Source organism: Zalophus californianus, chromosome 9 (assembly GCF_009762305.2).
Source record: "Zalophus californianus isolate mZalCal1 chromosome 9, mZalCal1.pri.v2, whole genome shotgun sequence".
NCBI lineage: Eukaryota > Metazoa > Chordata > Mammalia > Carnivora > Otariidae > Zalophus > Zalophus californianus.
The window spans coordinates 111,753,612-111,771,351 of NC_045603.1; the positions used below are offsets into that span (position 1 = coordinate 111,753,612).

At 36.9% G+C, this 17,740-nt stretch overlaps 1 protein-coding gene across 3 annotated transcripts in view; it reads left to right on the plus strand.

Moving 5' to 3' along the window:
* Positions 1-17,740, plus strand: part of ZNF438 (zinc finger protein 438) — a 177,442-nt gene that overhangs the window by 53,048 nt on the left and 106,654 nt on the right. The window contains exon 1 of one of the 3 annotated variants that reach the window (XM_027595565.2): positions 4,940-5,074. The exons of the other annotated variants lie outside the window; for them this stretch is intronic. The gene's annotated coding sequence lies outside the window, so the exon portion shown is untranslated. Of the gene's footprint in view, positions 1-4,939; positions 5,075-17,740 lie in introns of those variants that run through there. 3 annotated transcript variants of the gene reach the window in all.

A 17,740-nucleotide genomic window follows, 5' to 3' on the forward strand; every position in this document is an offset into this window, starting at 1 on the left:
GTGTAAGACTGAAACTGAGTCAGCCTGAAAAATCCATTCAGATAAATCAGTATACACAATAAAAACAATAATACATGAATTAAATATCCTTAAACAAGGAAAGAGAATAAATGAATTCTCAATATACCTTCTAGCCTATGATTTGATGTATTGAAATAGGACTCTAGCATACTTAGAATTCATTGATTACTTTTCTGACTTTTTAAGTTGGTATTTGGTAGTGTCCTTGGCACTAAGATGAATCCAGCTAAAATGAAGTGGTTACATATAATTCATTCTGGGTCTTGTTTTATTATTCTTCTGCATTTTTTCTAATTAGAATATGTGCATAATACTCCAGTGTCTCTTAGAATCTATTCTTCCTTTTGGAAACAGAACCTCTAGATTTTACCTGAGCATATATATGGCTGCCCACCTAGAAACTACATTGCTCTGCTTCTCTTGCAGCAGAGTGTGGCTTTGTGGCTAATAATAGTTGAAAGGTGATTGTATAAGGTTACCTCCTTCAAAACAAGCCACATGTCCTAGACTTTCTCTTTTCCTTTTCTGCTTGGCTGGGATGTTATATCAGGTATAGCAGCCGTGTTAGGTGCAGAGCTGGAAGTCATGTGAAAATGACAGAGCAGTGTAGGTCCTTGGTGATCTCGTAAAGCTTACCTTTCCCTGACACCCTGTATTGTGATATGAAAAAGAAAAATGTCTATCTTGAACTACTGTTTTTTTTGATCTCTTTTTTTTTTTCAAAGATTTATTTATTTATTTTAGAGAGAGAGTGAGCACGAGCAGGAGGGGCAGTGGGAGAGGGAGAGAGATTCTCAAGCTGACTCCGCGCTAAGGGCAGACCCCCACACTTGATCTCATGTGACCTTAAGATCACAACCTGAGCCAAAACCAAGAGTTGGACACTTAACTGACTGTGCCACCCAGGGGCCCCTGAATCTCTTTGTTATAGCAGAAAGTTTATACGTTAATCCAAAGGAAAGCATTTAAGAATTCTGTTTTTCTCTGTGTACTTTCTGGCCATATCCAATATATATATATATATATTTTAAGATTTTATTTATTTATTTGACAGAGAGAGACACAGTGAGAGAGGGAACACAAGCAGGGGGAGTGGGAGAGGGAGAAGCAGGCTTCCTGCAGAGCAGAGAGCCAGATGCGGGGCTCAATTCCGGGACCCAGGGATCATGACCTGAGCCGAAGGCAGACGCTTAACGACTGAGCCACCCAGGCGCCCCCATATCCAATAGATTTTAGTGTGCAGTCTCAAATAAAATAATTATTTAGGAGAGTGTTTATCAAAGTTCAAGTTACTTTTAAACTTTAGGTACTAATTATTAATAAATGTTATACAGGTTTTCTTCCACTGACAATGGGATTATGTCCTGGTAAATCCATTTTAAGTTGAAAATATCTTAAGCTGACAATGCATTTCATACATCTAACCTACCAAACATCATAGCTAGCCCAGACTACCTTAAACATGCATAACACTTATATTAGCCTGCTGGGCAAAATCCTCCAACACAAACACTGTGTTACAATAAAGTGTTGAATATCACATATAATATATTGAATGCTCTATTGAAAGTGAAAAATAGAATGGTTGTGTGTATACAGCATGTTTTTTTTTTTTTTTAAGATTTTATTTATTTATTCATGAGAGACAGAGGGAGAGAGAGAGAGAGAAGCAGAGGGAGAAGCAGGCTCCCAAGGAGCAGGGAGCCTGATGCGGGACTTGATCCCATGACCCTGGGATCATGACCTGAGCTGAAGGCAGACGCTTAACCATCTGAGCCACCCAGGCGCCCTATACAGCATGGTTTTAAGCCTATTGGTTGTTTACCCTCATGATCATGTGGCTGACTGGGAGCTGCAGCCTGCTGTCCCTGCTCAACATCATGAGAGTTCAGTGTTACTGTTATCAGTGTTTTTCAGTGTTCTATAACAATATAACACTGTTTTTCAGTGTTATATTGTTAACCTGGGAAAAGTCAAAATTCAAAATTTGAAGTACAGTTTCAACTAGAATTATTTATTATGTTGTCAACTTTTCTATAATTTTTTTGTCTAGTCTATAGAGGCTTAAAGATACAAATCATTAATTTATTAATTTTTCCTTGTATTTATATCAGTTTTTGGTTTGGAATGTGTGTTAATGTATTATTTGCTATCAACATCTCAATTGATAATTATACCTTTTGTCAGAATAATATGACTTTCTTCCTAATTTTTGCTATGTGCTTTGTGTTTTAGCTGACATGAATATTCGTACCTCAGTTTATATTTCCCTATATGTCTTTATACTTATTATATTGTTTTTTCTTTGTCATGTCTGTTAGATATTTCCTAAAAGTAGAGTATAGGTAGATTTCATTTTTTAACCTAGTGACAACCTTTGTCTTTTAAGGATATTTTAACTCCCGTTATATTTATTGTCAAAATTGATCTAATTGGTTTTACTACATTGCTCTTGTTTGAAGCTTTCTGTTTTAAATTCTTTTTTGTTTCCATTGTGTTTTGGACTTTTTGCTATTTGATTTAAAGTTTATCTTTGTTTAATTTGGTTTTGATTTTTTGAATTTGTGGGAACATTCCCGGTTATTTACTAGTCAGCTTTCTAAGATGTCCCTGTCATTACTATATCAGGTAACACAGGGCATGGCACTTACATTCTCATTAATGTTTGCTTAGTGAAAGAAGCTGTCCTCTCATTGCTTTGAGTCTCTGATAGGCTGATGGCCTATCTTGAACACTGCTCGTCATGTGATGACCTCAAGTGGGTACCAGCTCCGTTCCCTTTCTATAATAATGGAGCTTGTATATGGGGCTTTCCCATTTTTTTTTTCACATTATACTTAAAGACTATTTAGGGAAGTAGGGTCTTAGATAGCACTCAGTCTTGTCTTGGAAACAGTGTGGAAGGAAGAAGCCTGTAGCGGTTGCTAGGAGTGATATCTTTAAGAAAACAGTGATGTTGCAAAGTTACATGTATGTGTGTGTATATATATATATATATATATATATATATATATATATATATATATGTATATTTAGCAGATTATTATGTGGCTGGACTACGAAGATGTAGAGAGTGAGGTGAAGCTGAGAACAGCCTCTCCGGGATTGCAGGTTATGGTGAAGTTCTTTCCAAGAGACTCATCTTAGTGTGGTATGTGGAAAGCATAAGGGCTGAGGAGGCAGGAAAGCCTTTTTTCCAGCTTTGGTTCTCTGTTTTCTTTGTGACCGTGGCAAAACACTTGACTTTTCTGGGCCTCAGGCTAGATCTATGAAATGAGGAAGATGACTCTCTGAGATCCTTTCTAGCTTTAAAATTCCATGACTGACCAGGGCACCAAGGATAGCAAAGAAGTTTCCATTTGACAGCATTTTTATTTTTAATTTCATTAAGCAAGGAGTCAGCTTAATTTCATCTTGCAGAGTCAAGAGGAATAAATCACTTATCTTACTACTTTGAGTGCGGAGAGTTAGAAGAAGGGATCATATATGACTTGTGTATTTATGCTCTGACCTCATATTAGGTAAGTGACACATGCTATGCCTGAGATCCCAATTATAACACCTGGAAGTAGTCTGTCATAGAATGACTCAGAGGAATGTGAAATCACTACTTTTCCCTGAGAAAATATAGAAAGATATTTATCTAGACTCCCAGAAGGTGATTCTAGGATGTGTGCTTGCCTTGAGATTGAGGATGCTGGGAGGTAGGCCGACTGTGTGGTAATAATCAGACATCAGACTAAAGGTCACACTGAAGGTCTTTCATGAGCTCCTGAGTTGTCAAAAGGCTGCTAGCACTGAATTCATGTTTCACAACATCAGCAAGAGGACGCTGCCCAAGCTGGCTTTTTGTCATAAGCTGAGCTGGACATGGTTACAAGCAGGGTGGACAGATAGAATTTTGAAATAATGAACATGTCACAATTGTGAGACAGCGAGGAAACAGTGCTGACTGAATAAAATCTATACAGCAGTCAAAGGGTGACTCTTTTTGAAGAAAGGCTTTGTTCTGGCTCGATTCTGGAGGATGAGCCACTGACAAAGGCTTCATCCAGGGCAGCATGGAAAAGATCATGCAGCAGACATTGGTTGCTTCTCTTCTCTGTAGTCATCACTTTGAGGAGTTTTATTTCCCTCTCTACCAAGAGCTTCTAGGGAAAAAAAGAGAGTTGTTTCATTTCAGAAATGCATTTTGTTCTAGTAAATAAAGACATGTCTTGAATAAATCCAAGTAAAATTCAAAATAAGTTAGAAGCTTGGATAAAAAAATGCAGGTGTTAGGCTTTTATGAAGTGCCATTGTATGGTAGGCCCACCTAGGGATGCGGAGATCAACATTCAATGGCCTCTGTCCTTAAGAATTTAACTTGAATGAGGCAGACAGATAAATGGCTAATACTTTTTTTTCTTAGTAGAGGAAGACCCTTGTTACTGATAGTAACAATCTGAATTCTAGACTCTTCTGTGGCACACTGGATTCCTCTTTTCTTCAGCCTGTACATAGAGGCGTTACTGTATGTCATTATCATGCAGAAGGTTATTCACCTTCTACTGGACTACTCGGGTAGAGAGTTGCAAAACACAGCTTCTTCGCAAAGGAATTGATGTCATGGCCATGGGCTTGCAACATGGCCCATGTTTTGTTAAGTTTTTATAGAGCATCTACTCTATGCTAGATGTTGAAACTACAAGGTAAGATAGAATCCCTTTTTTCAAGACATTTATAGTCCAGAAGGAGAGGAGTAAATGGATAAGTAGAGAGCCCAGGGTACATGGAGACATACAGGAGGGAATAAATCATTAGAATGCATAGGAGAGAATGATGCAGAGAACTTTGCATGTGTTCTAATAGAACCAAACAGTCTCAAAGAACCTGTTTCTTCAGTGGTTGTAGTGAGCTGTGCTTAAAGTTCTGTTTTTTTCCAAGAGATACACATTTCTGACGTTAAGGATAATAATAACAGCCAAGAATTTGACAGTGTTTTACTCTGTCAGACACAGTTCTAGTGTTTTACGTATAACCAGTTAAGTAATCCTTACAGTCGTCCTATAAGGTAGGTATTAGTATTAACTTAGAATCTGAGGCACAGAGCAGTTGAGTAACTTGACTGATAAAATTAGCATGTAGTAGATCTGGGCCTTGTTTCCAAAGTTGATGTTCTTAACTACTGTGTGAGGTTAAACTCTAAAATTGAGAGAGTTGACTACTGGGGGAACCATTGTACATTTTTCTAGGTCCAGCAGCTTAATATTAATGAGTCCACAGCTGAGCATCTAGGAGGGAAAAAAGTGTCAATACGTGTGCTTCTTATTTTCTAGAAATAAAGCTGTATATTATTATAATTATTATTGGAATTGCCCTGTAGCACTTACAAATTATAACTAGAATATTTTATTTGAAATTATAGGAAGATACCTCTTGATCAAATACTGTTCCCCATTAATTTACAGAAAGGGGCTTTCTTGAATTTTGAATATATCTAAAGAGATTGCACAGCCTCCCACAATCACTGAATCCCACAGCTCCCTGAGGTGGGGATTTCCTACTACGCCCAGTGTCTCTTGGACAAGGAAGAGGCTACTTTCTCTGTCACTCATCCGTTGAAATGTCGGTTTCTTTTTTACAACAGTGGAGGCCTTTAATTTATAAGCTGGATTTGTAAATTGAAGGGGCCCAGGCTGGTTGGGTCTGTGGTGCGTGTGGCTTACCTCCATGCCTGAACCACAGGCCCGCTATTTGCTGCACTGACGGAGTTAATAAGAGCTTTTGTGACCTGGTTTGCCCACAGTTTATGGGCTCAAATCTAGATGATCTGAAGGAAAAAAGAATGGGATGAAAAAGTCAAAGGTTGTAAACTAGAAGGAAAGTTAGAATTTTAAAACCAGCATCAGTATAGCACAGACAAGAATTAGAAGCTGGGAAGAGCCTAGGAGGAAGGGTTTTTAATTAGAGCAGCACTCAAGACATTTGAGATTGTTATGATGATTTTAAATAGGCAACCCTTTGGCCTTAAAAAGAATCAAGGACTTGACTTTTTGTCTGGTTTTTTAAATGTAAATACATAGAAAATTTAAAGGGAGAAGGTAATCTTTTTATGTAAAACTGTTTTGATTTATGGCTTCCTGGACTTTGAAAGACTCCTTGCCCCTTGATTAAATACATTGAGTTGTTCTAAAACTTGATAAATATATTTTTTGTGCACCAGCAAGTATTTTTAATATAGCAATTAGGAATATCATTAGGAAGATTATTGAAAGCAGTATGTAACGTAAAACTTAAATGGTATTACTAAAGAAAATGAGGTTTCAGACATCGTTTGGATACATTAACTAAAAATAGAAGTAAACTTTTCATGTACTGCTGAAATCAACTATAGGAATGAGGAAACATTAAGATAAGATTTTGTGTAAAGATGTTTTCTGTTTTGCTTTTTAAAAAATTTATTTATAGAAGGAATACATAACTACTTCATTTAAAAAAAAAAAGCATTATACATCAAAGTTCCCTTTGACCACCACTCTCCCATCCTCCCAGAGGTCATCATTTTATCATTTATTCATCCAAAAGGTTTTTTTGAATATTTGTATGGATATGTTTGTATGCATAGAACAGATATTTATGTTTTGCATAAATTTTAAAAAAACAACCCACGGAATATATTGTTTGCTTGTTCATTTTAGATAAGGCCTTCTGTCGTGTTTTGTTTTTAATTCTTCAATAATATTACTAACCACAGCTGACATTTATTGAGTAGTTACTATGTGCTAGGCAAGATATTTAGCATTTTTCATATAATTTAGCTTAATAATCTTTACAATAAGCTTCAGAGTTGAGTAAAAATAGTTGGTTTTATGTGAATACATTTTCACCTTTATTATACTGCACATTTACATTAAATTACTAATGCCAGTAGTTTAATCATTCTTTAATATGACTTCAGAAATAAACGTGTGGGATGATTTGTAAAAGTTGGTAAGAATATAACTTTTATTTTTTATTTATTTATTTTTTTAAAGATTTTATTTATTCATGAGAGACAGAGAGAGAGAGAAGCAGAGGGAGAAGCAGGCTCCCTTTTAGCTCTGTTAGTTTTGTTACTCTTGCGCAGTCAGCCTTTCACTACTAAGTCCCCAGAGTGGGTGTCTCTGCTAGGCTGGGAATGTGAGGGGGACTCCTGCTCACCTTTTAGGAATGAAGAGGTAATTGGTGTCGTATTTGAGTCATTCTAAATGAAGAACAGACAACCCCAGACATTCCTCACTAGTTAATGGTTTTAAAAGTCCTTGCCTGTGATGATGTCCTTATTTGGGGGAACAGTTACAGGTTACAAGACCTAGGTGGAAAGAGGTTTGTTTTTGGAAGATGCTTCTCCCTGTGCCCTTAGTCATTCTGGTATGAGGAAACAGAGAGAGGCTGTTGCAGTGGGAGCTCGGAGGATTTTTTTTTTTTTTTTTTATGGGAATTGGTAGAAAGGGAGTGATAGTGAGTGGATTGAGAGGAAAAAAAAGGTTTATTATGTCTTCCCTGATTTTGGAATTTGGAGGAAGATATTTTCAGAATTTCATGACAAAATAAAGTGCTTTTAATGAATGAGATAGCTTTTTAGAAAGGTTTAAATCTCAGCTCTGCTGCTTAACTAGCTGGGTGATCTCGAAAAAGCCACTTTATGCTGTTTCAATCAAATGATAATATCCACTTTATAAAGTTGTAGGGTTGAAATTATATAAAATGTTTTGTACATTGGGAGGTACTGTACAAATGTGCAAATATTAGGTGATATTCTTACTATTTTTATTATAACTCTTGTCAAGGCTGTCTACAGTTTGCCTCTTAACTATTCCCTCTGTACTGAAGATTTAACCTCCTTATGCGTCTATCCTTTATTACTTGCAAGAGAGTACTGTATTAGGGCTCTCTTATTTTCCAAATAGAAGAAGAGGCCTTATTGCTGAATCATTTAACAAATATCGAAGGCCTAATATGTATCAGCCAGTATTTCTTTAGGCCCAGTTTAACAACTGAAAAGATCATTGACAGTAACTCTCAAGGAGAGGAGCTATGTTGAAGGTCCCAATGATCATCATTTCGTTGTCATTATACATTTGTGTTCATAGACATTTTTGATCTTTTGTCTTCAAGATAAAAGTAAGCAAATATAAATTAACATCTGTGTACTTAAAAAAGTGTAATAAATTCTGTTGTAATGCGACATTGTTTGAAAAAACAATCAAATTATCTTGCTGTGGTTTCTTTTTGGTTATATTACTTAAATTATTTGGAGATCCCAAATAACATTCAATGGGGATATGAGGTGTTTATGTTTATCAGAACAAGACATGGGTGAACGATGGTTAAGAGGTGCTGAAGGTAAGCTCTCGTTTCCAGATGGGGAGGTAGCTGCCCTGGGTTTCCATTTGGTGCCCTTCAGGGTCCCCATTTTGTGTGAAAGCCCACTCAGACATCTCCTTTTTTACTCAGAGTTTGTTTATTATTTTGCTCCCTGTCTTTCCCCTAATGCTTCTCCTAACATAAAGGTTATAGCAACTCAAAGTCCATAGAAAGAACAAGCACCTTTAGCATATTGAACAGTTATCAGATTGCCTCTCTAAAAGCCAGAAATTAGATATCAGTTGTTTAAGGCAACTAGGAAGTCTGCAATTTAAATCTCATTTGGCATTTGACTGATATGCCATTTATTATACAAAAACACTACTGGTATAGGCTATTTCTTGAAGAAGATACGTGTACTTTGGAGGAGGCACTTTGCTGGAAAAAAAAAATCCTTTGGTTTTATTGTTCCTCTTCTCGATAGTTCTAAAAAGCTAACCCTTTTGACTTTTATTGGTGGTTTGCTTTGTCATCTCTGTTTACTTTCATTTATTTCTTAACCTACTCTTTGTGGCAAGCCACCTCTATCCTGAAGTTATACCAATGAAAAAAGTTAAATCTTACTTCAAAGTGATCTATGAAATTCCATTCCATATTTTAAGCTTAGCACATTGGAAATACCACTTTTTTCTTTATTTTATTTTGCTGCCCCACCCATGCCCTCACTGTCTGAGGGTCATGGATAGTGTTTTGGGTTTTTTGTTTGTTTTGTTTTGTTTTTAATTAATCTCTTTTAATAAACTCACCTGTTTATAGAAACTGAGCATTTCCCCTTTTCTGAAAGGCAGTTGTGGTAAGAGTAGCTTGTTTTCTTGAGATCCCAAGCCAGGGGTCTCTGGAGGAGTCTAGGATCTGCACATTTGCTTTTTCAAATTAGAAGCAAGAAATATTTTAATTTGCCTTGACTCCAACTAAACTGTTTTGTGATAGAGTTCAAAATTAGTTGACTTCTCTGAGCTTCTGGTTTATAATGCCGAAGAACTTCTACATGGAGTAGATAAAGGATGGAGTAAGAATTTCTGATTCAGTTGCGTATTATTTATTGTGGAAAGAATGTTTTCCCTACAGACTGACTAGGAACAAGATGTTTAAACATAAGCCAGGGTGGAGACCTGTTTGTTTGGTCAGCTTCAGAAGAGCCACGTTTCCCTACTTGTGATGCGTCTGCCAACTATTCTGTCCCCCACCCCCGCCTGATTCTTCACGTTTCTTTGGAATTTTTACTTAAGGCTCTTTTGGATAAGGCCGTGATATAGTACATACGTGGCAATTAGAAAGGCTAAAGGCGGTTTTCTGGAGCAACATGATTTTATCATGTCATGAATTGTGGCCGGGCTGTGAGTGTGTGTGTGTGTGTGTGTGTGTGTGTGTGTGTGTGTGTGTGTGTGTGTGTGTGTGTGTGTGTGTGTGTGTGTGTGTGTGTGTGTGTGTGTGTGTGTGTGTGTGTGTGTGTGTTTATATAAAATGGCTTCTTTCCTCTTTCCCAGTCCCCCTCTGCTGTTGGTCTGTGTATTCACATAGCTGGATGGCTGCAGGACTCCATTTATCACAGGCAGTAGGAGGGGGTGTGGAGATACGAAAGGGTTACTGTTCACATTTCCTGTGTAATTCCCTCTGATCTTACTGAGCTGTAATTTCTTTCTTGACGTTAAACATTCCCAGGCTCCTATAACCTTCTAGCCTGCTTGCTCTGGCCAAGTTTGTCCCAGGTGATCATGTTGGCGAACCTCCTGTTTTTAAAGGCTAGAAACCTCTCCTTCCTTCGTGAGATACGCTACATGCTCATTCCTTTGCGATCCCAGAAGAAATCCCTGCTATTTAATACAAGAACAGAGCATAACCTACTAGTTTAAAAAAAATCAAATTTAGCAGCCAAGTTTGTTGTCCAGTTAACTGTATAGATTTTAAAATCTCCTGATTCCTGGTTTAGTGAATTTCTAGTTAAATGAAAGCCCATTCATCTATTAAAGATTGCATTCTTCCTTCTAACAACACACTTGAAAAATGGGTTCTGATTCTAAAAGAGTAAAATTGGACTCTACCATGTTACTTTCAGCTTGCTTAATTGCTAAATCATTTTAAGTTGCCTCAGATGCAAAGCTGCTTGACTGAAACTGCCACATTTCTGCTTCAGTTCAGTTCAGAAGGTTGTAGTTGAGCATAGGGAGGCTACTGGTACTTGTAATTTTCTCCCTTTTCTCTGGTTTTAAAAGTATATAGCAGCTCATTTTTATTCCACAATTTTTTAAATATACATTTTTGTGGTTGGCAAGAGGTTTTCTATTTTTGCCTTTCCCCTTAAGTTTTAGAAGAAAATGCTATGCTCCTGTGAAGCCTAAGAATATGTCAGCAGCTGCTGGTGAATTGATAGGGGCAGGGGGTCCCTGGGCCAGCACTGCCCCCATTGTTAGGTAAGGAGTGTTTCTTTAGACACGGCTCTGCGTCAGTTTGCTTGTGTTGCTTATAGCACATCTCTGTGTCTTCATTCAACAACTTGGGAACCTTAGGGTTTGGGGACAGACAGAAATGAAACAATATCTCTTTGTAGGAGTTTCTAGGATAATTTAAGCTTGGTGGTGTTTAGGCCAAAATAAACTATTTGCATTGCTTAAAACAGTGAGATAAAATACTCTTTATGCACCTTAACCATGTGTAATATGGTTTTACACGGAGGTGGATAGATGAATTTTTAGATTGATTCTGTCTGTATGTGCCTCAGAGAGCCAAGATGGATGGTTGCTATTTCTCATTCACCTTTAGTTCCCCTAAGCCTTAAACAGAGCCTGCCATGCAGTAGGCTTTCAATAATGTTTTGTTGAATGAGTGAATTAGACTGCCAGATTACTTTTGTAGATTCTTAATTGTTCTGTATGTGCATGATTATGTATATGCCTAATAATGTTTCACTTACCCTTTCTCTTAGTCTCTAATGATCTTGTTCGAAGTCCTTTGTTATTAAACAGTTAATTCTCTCAAAGCATTCTCTGCCCAACTCCATGAAAGTGTTGTACACCTGGCTGGCCTAACCATGCCACTGCCGTGTCATAGAAAACAATGAGATTTAGTCATAAGTTACTTAAATTATAGTCTATTAGCATTTCCTAAAACTGATAAGCCCATTCACTATTCTCATAATGGAAAAACACCTTTTTTTTCTCCCAAGGAATATCTATTCCTAAGACCATCATAAAACACTGAATAGTAATGTCAGTCATCAGCAAATACTTACTAAATAAGATGTGCCACCTAAAGTCTTTTAGACTTTTCAATGAATAGGATACGTACACTAGTCAAGTTAAACAGCAACTTATGGTACATTGAATGTGTGGGTATGTGCTAAGCGAGCGGACTGAACAAGAACCATGTAGCTTAGTGGAAGGAGAAATCATTTTGACTTGAACTAGAGAGTGGTGAGAGATTTCACAGAGGAAGCGTGAGTTCAGTATTAGTCAAATACTTGGGTTTTAGATATAAAGGAGTGAGCCTACTTTACATTTATAAATACCAGTCATAGTTTTCAAAAGAATATATTCCCCTTAAGATCTGGAAGTGACACTTCACCTCTTAAGATCTGAAACCACACTTCCTTTCCCAACAGCAGTGAAGAAACAAAAACAAAAAGCTTAAGGGTATGATGGAGCCTTTTCTCCATTGGTGATTCATTAATTCATTAGTTTTAGTGAAGTGCAATTTCAGAATAGCTTCCACAGAGGACATACAGCTCTGTTAGTTACCTTAAGGATCCCCTTCAGTAAGAAGTTCTCCCAAATTAAAATTTCAGTGGGAAGAGAGGATATATATTGGAAAGTTATCATTCATGATTATACTTTGGTAGTAAAGGCTCCATCCAATCTCCGTGGCAAGTTTAACAGACTTCACTGCTGGTTTATACCTTGATTTGAAGTCTTGCATATAAGGAGAGAGATCCAAATTCACTGTTTGTTGTTGTTGTTGTTGCATAGATGCAGGTAGCTGCGGTGACTATATAAAAACAGAACCTCACAGAAATTTTTCATCAACCTCTTAAAGATTCTTCTACAATAAAGCAATTACTGTAATAATATCCCAAACAAGTCCAGTTTCTTGGTTTTGTGAAGCAAATTAAAATATGGCTAGAATTTATATTGAGACCCTTCGATTGTGTTTACTCGTTATTACTCACTATTAAAAGCAAACACTTTAGTGCATTTAATTTTAGAGCCAAACTTCTGTCTCTAGTTTTATTCTTTTATTGCATAAATGGTCAAAGGAGAAACAATATAACAAATGAAACCAGTTTTCTCTAACATAGTAAAGACGGAATCTTAAGACAGTTTTACTGTTTAGTCTTTTGACCTGTAGCATATTTATGTGACCGTATGCATATTTCTGCATATTCTTTTTTTGCTCAACCGTTGCTGCCAGTATGCTGATGAAGGGAAACTAACCAGTGCTGATTTCCCACACTGTATTTTTGCCTCAGTCTTTCAAGATATCACTAGGTGATCCAGGATTAAAGACTTTGGTGGTCAGCTAATTGTATGAAAGGTGGGAGCATCTCAGTGAATATTGATATTTTATTTAAGCCAGTATTTCCCAAATGTATTTGACTTTGGAAATGCCCACTGCTTGCCTGCCTCTCTGCTTGCCTTCCCTCCCTCCCTCCTTCCTTCCTTTTAGCTTCCTTGTTTTCTTTTCTTTTGTAAGAATACTTATTAAAATCTCCTGTAGAACAGGTTTCAGGAATCATTACTATAAAGTTTATACACACAGACAGACACACACACACGCACTATTTAGGTCTGTTCCTTATGTCCATTTTTCTCTTAATCTCCACCTTTTCTATGGCATAGGATGGGATATAGAAGGAAAAAGAATAATGTTTAAGTCTTGCTAGCTCTTCTGGTATTGTGTGTAGTGGGAAAGAGACTCCTTTATAAAACAAGATTTGAGATTGGTGTGAGGACTTCAAGAGTTCTTACTCTCTGCATTTTGTATCGCTCTGAACAAGCAGGAGTTGACCAAGCATAACAGAAGTTACGGCTAGCCCCTTTGGGAGGAGGAGTAGGGCAGATTGGAGGGAAAATGGGGCTTACACTTTTTATTATATATATTTCTCTTTTGTTTGAATTTTGTCATTAGTGTAAATTTCTTTTGTAAAAATTTTAAAGTCCTTAAAAAGGAATGAAGTAAAAGACCTTACTAGATGAGAGAAACTCTACTTTGTAAAAGAATTGCTTACTCTAAGCTTTTGTAAGTAGCCTCTTTGGTGCTTTCAAACTCACTTTGTTTAAAAAAAACAAACAAACATTGTAAGCCATTTTTTTTTTCAGAAACAAAATTATATGAAGTAAGGTAAATCTGATAGTTAAAATTAATATACCTTGCCCTTGCTACCCATTTCTTGTACATCAGTTGTTGCTATAATTCACTGTGTCATCATTCTCTATTTTTGTGCTAAGTGAGGGACTGTGTCTTATTTGTCTCTGTATCTTTAGTGCCTAATTCTGCATCATGCCTAATACCTAAGTAAGCATTTGATAAGTGTGGATGTGGGTGTGTGTTGGGGGAGACTTAATTTCATAATTATTCCTAGGAGAATGCATTAGTGATTGTCACTTTCAGATCTTAAGAGGAATAGATTCTTTTGAAAACATCTTTAAGATATACTCTATTTTGTTTTTGTATTATATCTGTCTTCCCTCAGAAGGAATTTAAGATCGTATTCATTAGTACACAATGTAAAATAAAGTTTGAAATAAATGAGTAAAATAACAAAGCTGGAGGGCTTTGTTACTTCCCAAATTCGGAATTTAATATCAAGTGACAGTAACCAAGACATGTCATTGGCATAATGAACATGCAGATCAATAGAGTGGAATTGAGAATCCAAGAATAAACCCTTACATATTTGGTCCATTGTCTTTTTTTTTTTTTTTTAACAAAGCTGCTAAAGACTATTCAGTAAACAAAGGGTCATCTTTTTTTTTTCTAAAGATTTTATTTATTTAATTGACAGAGAGAGAGAGACAGCGAGAGAGGGAACACAAGCAGGGGGAGTGGGAGAGGGAGAAGCAGGCTTCCCGCTGAGCAGGGAGCCTGACGTGGGGCTCGATCCCAGGACCCTGGGATCATGACCTGAGCTGAAGGCAGACGCTTAACGACTGAGCCACGCAGGCGCCCCCAAAGGGTCATCTTTTAAACACATGGTTCTGGAAAAACTGGGTATCCATATGCGAAAAAAATGTACTTCCTCACAAAAGTCAACCATACACAAAACTTAGCTCAGAATTAATTATGGACCTAAATGTAAGAGCTAAAACTATAAAACATCTGAAAGAAAGCATAGAAGAAACTTCATGATCTTGGATTGGGCAAAGAGTTGTTAGATATAACACCAAAAGCATGAGACATAGAGAACAAAAATGGATAAATTTAACTTCCTTAAAATTACAAACTTTTGTGCCTAAAAGACACCGTAAAAAAACTGAAAAGACAAGCCACAGAGAAAATATTTACAAATCATGTCTGATAAAGAACTGTATCCAGAATATATAAAGAACTTGAACAGATGAATGATGAGAAGACAAACAACCCAATTAAAAAACAAGCAAAAGAATTGAACAGGCATGTCATCAAAAAAGACTTAAATGACTTATAAGCACCTGAGAATGTGGTCATCATCATTAGTTATTAGGAAAAGGCACATTAGAAACACAGTGAGATACTACTCCATACCCACTGTGAGGCCTGTTGTCAAAAAGACACATAATATTTCCTATCTAGGATGTGGGGAAACAGGAACTCCCATACCTTGTTGGTGGGAATATAGAATGGTTCACCCACCTTGGAAGACAGTTTGACCATTTCTTTAAAAATTAAACCACTTAACATATGCATTAGTCAGGTTTCCGAGAAACACTCAATAGGATGTGTCTACGTATAGGAGAGATTTATTTTAAGGAATTAGCTCATGTAATTGTGGAGGTTTGGTGGGTCCAGAATGTGATAGGGGAGGTTGACAGGCTGGGGACTCAGGAAGTAGTTGCAGTTTGAGTCCAAAGCTAGTCTGCTGGAAAACTAGGAAGAGCTGATGTTGCAGATGAAGTCTGAAGGCAGTCTTCTGGGGAATTTCCTCTTGCTTTGAGGGGTTAGCCTTTTGTTCTATTCAGGCCTTCCACTAATTGGATGCCACCCACCCACATAATGGAGGCCAATCTGCTTTACTCAAAGTCCACCAATTTAAATGTGAATTTCATGCAAAAACACTCTTCTAGTATAATGTTTGACCAAATATCTGGGCATTGTACTCAATCAAATTGACACATAAAATTAACCATCACACCATAAAACCCAGCAGTTCTCTCAGAATCTACCCAAGAGAAATGAAAACATATGTGCACAAAAAGACTTGTTTGCAGTTGTTCATAGTACCTTTATTCATAATAGACAAAAATGAGAAACAATTCAAATGTCCATCGACTAGTAAATGGATAAAGAAAACATTAGAATACTCTTCAGCAATTGAAAAAATGAAAATACTGACATATGCTATAACATGGATGAACCTCAAAAATATTATGCTAAGTGAAAGATGCCAAATTCAAAAGACTAAAAATTGTATGATTCCACTTGTATGAAATATCTAGATAGAGCCAATCAGAGGAGTTTTGGGGGTGGCAGGGATTATTGCATATGGACTTAAGGGGATATTGAAGAGTGAAGGAAATGTTTTGAAATTTGATTGTGGTGATGATTACACACCTCTGTAAATTGACTAAAACCTTGAACTGTACACTTATAACAGGTGAATTTTATGGCATCTAAATTGTACCTCAGTATTGAAAATAAGAGAGGTGATAAAAATGGGACAAATGGACCAAGGGCAGGACACACAATACATCTCATAAAAGCCCCCATATTTCCTTGAGGTCACAAATTTTGCTCTAAATTTTCTAAAGAGACCATTCTAAGATGAGATTTTTTTTTTTTTAAGATTTTATTTGTTTGACAGAGGGAGACACAGCGAGAGAGGGAACACAAGCAGGGGGAGTGGGAGAGGGAGAAGCAGGCTTCCCGCCCAGCAGGGAGCCCGATGCGGGGCTCGATCCCAGGACCCTGGGATCATGACCTGAGCCGAAGGCAGACGCTTAACAACTGAGCCAGCCAGGCGCCCCTAAGATGAGATGTTTTTACTAGTGTTCACAAGATCAAAATTTATCAGCATTTTGGGAGAAACCTAATAATTATAATTCAAAGAAAAATGTGTCCTTTTATTCATAGTGCAGCATATTCAACTCTGCCCTCAACAGCATCCTTGTAGTAACTAACTGAAGACTTCTCTAGAACTGTTTCTTAAACCTCCCTTCAATTCAGTCTAGTGGCTTAACATCAAAGACACTTCACTAAATACAGTAATGCTGCGGTGAATAGGAAGGAGAGTGGTAAAAGGACAAAGCCAAGAATGCTGCTCTTTGATGGTATGTCTTAGTCCAGACATGCAGTTTTAGAATAATGAATGGGTGTACCAAATAGATATGCAGCAGTCCCGCAGAAGCTTTTTTGTAAAAACTGAGTGATAGTTAAGTTTAGCATTTTACCCCCTGGCAAGTACCTGGAGTGTAGTTATTCTCAGTTACAGGTTAGATATGGAGCCATTTGCTTTAATAGCTACATTGGGAGTACGGTTGGTATCCTCTTAGGAATGTTGGGGAGCCCGAGGAGGAAAAGTATCAGAATAGACTGCCTACTGTCTATGAATAGGGGTAGTCTGAAGAAATATGTGCTGATGGGTTATGATTCTTCCTGAGAAATCATTTTGGCTGTTCTCCAGTGCTTAGGCCAAGGGATCATTCAGGCTCTGAAGACAGTATAACATGGCCATAGATACTAAACTTGGAGTAGTGTGGTTTTCATTATAAATTTTCAAAAGTGATACATGTGTGTTGTAAAGCATTTCTAACAATTCAATTCATATATGAAGTATAGACTATCTAGAATAAAAAATTAAAGTCTCCTTTCTTTTCTCTATCCCCTTATTTTCCTGTTAATGTATATTTAAATTATTTCCAGTTTTTAGCTGTTATAATGCTGTGGTAAACATACTGGCACAGGGCACTCCTCCATTTAAATAAAGATTTGAGTGCACACACACACACAATTACATATATGTCTGTATATGTGTCTATACGTGTGTGTGTTTATATGTATATATTTTCACTTTAGTGACAGCTATTACCTGTTCTGTGCTTCATAATTTATTTTTTATACACTGGTATTTCTATATTTTAAAATCACTGCTTTAGTCTGCTACCAGTGTTCAATTTTATATTTGTAATTCTGGTCTTGCTCT